A 5,408-nucleotide genomic window follows, 5' to 3' on the forward strand; every position below is an offset into this window, starting at 1 on the left:
GTAGCGCTCCAGGTTAGCGTAGCTCAGCCTGGATGAATATACTTAAGGTGCTGCCTGGTACTCCAGCTCAAGCACCAAATAGTCAATATAAAACGCTGATACCTTTGTGATTTGTTGAAAATAATCAGCAGTGTATGAACAGAGGTACAATGACTGAGCTAGCTTTAGACTGTAAACCTAGAGACAGAGACTGAGCCCTCTGCTCTTGTCCCATTTAGCTGTGGATCTAGATGGGGTCAATGCAGGTTTCATCACAGCCCCTGAACGAATTTTGTAACAGTTTCTCCCTGTGTTTTTTTTTTTAATTTATTTTTATAAGGGGGTGTAGCTGATTTTCCATGCTGTCTTTCTTGCTGCTGCACATCCACTTGATTCACTTACAGAGAGACATCCATAAATTCTTTTTCACATTCTTACCAGTCGTGTATATTCTTTTCTGGTGACTAGAGTGTGCCCAGTCCAGTTCCTTGAGCTGTAGGGTAGGTCTTGTCGATTACCTCTTTGGTCTTTGGAACGTATCTGTGCTAATTTCAACCCTCTGGTTTATGCCTCACCCCACCCCACCTTTCCCCTTTAGCAGCCATAAGTTTGTTTTCTAAATATGTGATTGTTTCTGTTTTGTAATTTAGTTCATGTGCAGCCATTTTTAGATTCCACCTATAAGTGATCTCTTATGCTAAGTGTCTTTTTGTGTCTGACTTATGTCACTTAGAATGATCGTACCTAAATCCACCTGAGTTGCTGCAACTGGCCTTATTTCATTGATTTCATGGCTGAGTAATATTCCATTGTACAGAGTTACCACATCTTCTTTATCCAGTTTTTCCTTCCAAGGACATTTATATTGTTTCCAAGTCGAGGCTCCTGCAAAAGGGCTGCACTAATAGTTGAAGTTCCTGTGTCCTATGGATTTATGGTTATCCCGAGATATACACCCAGGACTGGAGGTGCCGTATGCTCTGTAGCTCTATTTTTTTAAATTAATTAATTTTTTTTTGCCTGTGTTGGGTCTTTGTTATTGCACGTGGGCTTTCTCTAGTTGCAGCAAGTTGGGGATACTCTTCGTTGAAGTGTGTGGGCTTCTCATTGCACTGGCTTCTCTTCTTGCGGAGCACAGGCTCTAGGCATCGGGCTTCAGTACTTGTGGCACATGGGCTCAGTAGTTGTGGCTCATGGGCTCTAGAGCGCAGGCTCAGTAGTCGTGGCACATTGGCTTAGTTGCTCCGCGGCATGTGTTATCTTTCTGCACCAGGGCTCGAACCTGTGTCCTCTGCATTAGCAGTTGGATTCTTAACCACTGCGCCACCAGGGAAGTCCCTATAGCTCTGTGTTTTAGAATTTTTAGGAAACGTCATACCCTTCTGCAGCGTGGCTGTTAGCAGTTGACATTCCCACCATCAGCGCAGCAGCGTTCCCTCTTCTCCACGTCCTCGCCTCCATTTCTGGTTTTTACACACTGTGAGGGTGGCCATTGTGACTGGGGCAAAGTGACACATCTTTGTAGTGTTGATTTGTTTTTCCCTCATGTTTGGTTGGCACAAGGGCGTATGGATTTACACCTTTACGCCCTTTTTGGCCAACTGACTCGTAGGCAATGTTGAGCAGCTTTCATGTGCTTTAACGGCGAGTCCAGTCTACGTCATGCAAGCCGGTTCCTGCAATTCTGCCTTGTTTTCAAGTCCTTTTCAATTACTTACCCCAAGACCTTTTTTTACGATAGTTGCCATTTACAACCCCGCAGGCGTTGTGGATTGCAGTGCCCTGAGCACCTGTCTTCAACATGTTTCTGGAACCAGCCACAAAGTGGCAGGATTGCTTTAAGCCCCATTCTGGTTACAGGGGCAGCCTGAGCCTTTGGGAAATTCCTCTTCCTGATTGGAAATTAGAGTGGCATGTGCTGTCCAAACACGTAGAGCTTGTTTCTCATTCTTTCCCCCGCTTCCCCTTCATCCTCCGGACAAATTCCAAGCCGTGCACGACCGGCTGTTGAGTGTTGACTTCCCCAGGTGGGGAGACTCTAAGGAACGAGGCTGGAGCAGGGACCCCTCCCCCAGGACATGTGGAGTTAAGGTGACTTTTCCAAACTCTTCCCGCCCATCCGGGCCCCCATCCTCTGGGGTTCTGTCCGGACACTGCGTGGTTTCCAGCGGTGCGGGGCTCTGGGGCTGCCCTGCAGGGAGCAGCCCTGCTACCCGCGCCTGCAGCGCCGCCTGCTGGTCTCTCCGTCCTGCCATCGGGCACAGTCTTCACCTTCCCCGCTGCCTCGGATGCTCTGTCTCCGCACTGTCCTGTGATCAGCCCCTCGTCCCCACCGCCGTCACCCCCAGCTCCACACCCCTCCTCCAGCCTCAGGGATGACCCAGGACCCTTCGTGGGCTCCCCGCCTGCCCACCCTTGGTCGGTATCCTCAGTCCACCTGTGCAAACAGGTGAGGGTCCCCTCCAGAGTCTCCCAGACGCTTCACCCCTACATCCTCCCTGGGGTCGACCCATGTCATGTCGGGATGTTTCACCCTCAGCAAGCCCCCAAGTACATGACAAGGGCAGGCATCAGGCCTGCTGCGTGCACTGCTGTGCGTCCTGCTGTGCGTCCTGCTGTATACACAGGCATGACCCTTCCCCAGGGTGCAGGAAAGGCAGCCTTACCTCGGGAAGTGGGGAGAGGGGCTGCCCACAGGGCGGATGTCAGCTCTCGGCTCACCAGGCAAGGGCAGCCGGGTTCTCGCTTCTTGGACCCTTTCTCACCCAGCCGGACCATGACCCGGCTTTGTTCCCACCCCCATTGTCCCTCCATTGGCCTCGCTCTTGTGAGCAGAGCAGGACAGTGTGGTCTGTGGTCACAGGCTGAGAGACACAGACACTGGCTGACCTGCGTGCACCCAGCTGACCCCATGGAACGGGCACTGCACCAGGGCCTGTGTGGTGTGGGTTCACCTGCCCACTGAGAGGCCGGGCCTCTGTCCTGGCTCCAGAGGTCACCTTGAGTCTGATGGGAGTGTCCGTGCTCCGTGGGCCTCGCTCCAGGCTGGTCTGTGCTGATGGCGTGATACACGGTGGGACTTCCTGAGTCGCCCCCGGGGGCTGGAGGCTAAGGTCAGGCACATGGTGGTCCCCACATTGACGTGACAGACCCCAATAAGCCCTGCACTTCAGGACTCGGGTGGGCTTCTCCTGGGCTGTCACAGCCGAGGAGGCTGGACCCTGCTCGTCCCCTCTGTCCTCGCTGATTTTAACTTGCATCCTTCACCATAATAAACCCTGGGTATAACAGCTTCAGGGAATTCTGGGAGCCTCCAAGAGAAAAGAAGCCGGGGAGGGGGTCTCTGGGTCCCCAGCCCTGCAGTTGGGGTCAGAAGTCGGTGGGAAGGATCTTGGGGCCCTGGAATCTGAAGGACCCCCCTACCAGGGGAGGGGTAGGAGACCTTGGGTTGTAGTTACGCTGAGTCCAAGGCCCTCCTGCGTAGGAGGCTTCCTAGCCCCTGGGATCCTGAAGCAGCCGGCTCCCTCCTCCCCTCCACCTGCAGGCCTGGTCCCTGCTCTTGAGAGATTCCCTAGGGTGGGGTCCTGGTGCTGGAGGTGCCCCGATGCTGTGGCCTCCTGAGTCTCCAGGGAGGATAACGGGAGTGTGGGAAGACCTGTTCACAGAAAGGGAGCTTCTGCCGGAACAGAGCCTGGGTCTGCTGCCCCCGACCCCAGGTGCACTGGGGCAGGAATGTGAGAGCGAGGCTCCCTCCCCTCCCAAGACACACAGGACACATGGGCGCTGGTGGCTGGACTCCCGCACAATATTAAAATCTCCCACGCAGGCCTGATGGGTGAGAGACACTATTTAAAGACTATTAATGGGGCCGGGGGGCCCAGGGAGTGAGGCTGATGTGGGGAGAGTTGGAAATCACCCAAGGACACGCTCTCCCTGCAGTGACCCCGCAGGTGAGCCCAGGTGGAGGTGGACCCGTCAAGTCAGAGCCCACATCCTGGGTCTTTGGGGGACAAATAGCCAAGCACCCCCAGTCCTTGCCTCCACCTGCTGCAGTTAGGGCCTGCCCTGTCTTCCTCATGGTCAAGTTCTTACCCCTCCCAGAAGGCGTCTTGGGGGTTAATGGGATGGAGATGTCCATGGCAGGACTGGAGGGTCTGTGGTGGGCTGGAGGTCACGTGGCAGGCAGGAGGGCTCCCACCGATCCTGCTGGTCCATACCTTCTGGTCATAGGCCCGCAGAGTCCACCAGGCTGTGGATGTGGTAGAAGGTGCCGGGGACCGGTCTAGCCCATGCAGGTGTCTGACCACCGAGCGGTCAGTGTAGGGTATTCACAGGGAGCCCTGGCCGTGCTCGCACCCTCCCAGGAAGGACATGTCAGCATGGTCCTTGGAATGACTGGGAGGTCAGCCGGCAATGCCACCCACCCAACCTCACTGTTACCACAAGAAACAAGAGACAACTCCGTGCAGAAAGACAGAACATCACCAGCCTGAAGCTGTCCTGAGGAAGGTCGGCAGGCATCTGGGAACTGGGTGCTATGGTGGGTTGAATGGGGAGGTCCCCCCAAAAGTTATGTCCACGTCATGGCTCCCAGAATCTGAGAATGCAACCTTATTTGGAAGTAGGGTCTTTGCAGGTATAATTAATTACGGATCTGAAGATGAGGTCATCCTGGATCCGGGTGGCCCTGAATCAGTGACAGTGTCCTTCTAAGAGACAAGAGGAGAGACACAGACACACAGGAGACACCATGTGAAGATGGAGGCAGAGATGGGAGGGATGCGGCCACAAGCCCAGGGACGCCTGGAGCCCCCAGAAGCTGGAAGAGGCAGGCAGGACCCTCCCCTGGAGCCTCCGGAGGGAGCGCGGCCCTGGGACACTTTGACCTCAGACGTCTGGTCTCCGGGACTGAGAGAGGACAGGTTTCTGTTGCTCTGAGCCTCCGTTTGTGGTCGTTCGTCACAGCTGCCCCGGGAAGCTAATGCAGCTGGTGAGCAGCTCCCTGGCCTGATCTAAACCCTCCCGCCTCCCGTTAGGGGCAGCCCGCTGCGCCTGTGCTGTTTGCACAAACCATGTGGTTCATACTGAACCCTGGCTCCCCTTCTGGGCACCGGCATTTTGGAGGGTGAGGGCAGAGAACACCATGTGACCAGCCCCCAGCCGGGTGCCAAGTCTCTAGTGAGCTTGCCTGGGGTCACGGGGGTGCGGGTAACTGTCGTGGTTCTGCCCTTCGTCGCTGGGGGAAGAGAGACCCTAGAGACTCTCGAGGGAAGGAGGGGGCATGAAGGGTCATGAGGTGACCGGAGCAGGGGCCCTCCCTCCCGGGCATCCCTACTGCGTGCTGTGAACCATCTCAGCTGTGAGCACACAATCCACAAGCATGTGCCGAGTCCTGTGAGCCTCCCAGCCAGTCCCTGAAGGTGAGGGCG

The sequence above is a fragment of the Globicephala melas genome, chromosome 20 (genome assembly GCF_963455315.2).
Source record: "Globicephala melas chromosome 20, mGloMel1.2, whole genome shotgun sequence".
Classification (NCBI taxonomy): domain Eukaryota; kingdom Metazoa; phylum Chordata; class Mammalia; order Artiodactyla; family Delphinidae; genus Globicephala; species Globicephala melas.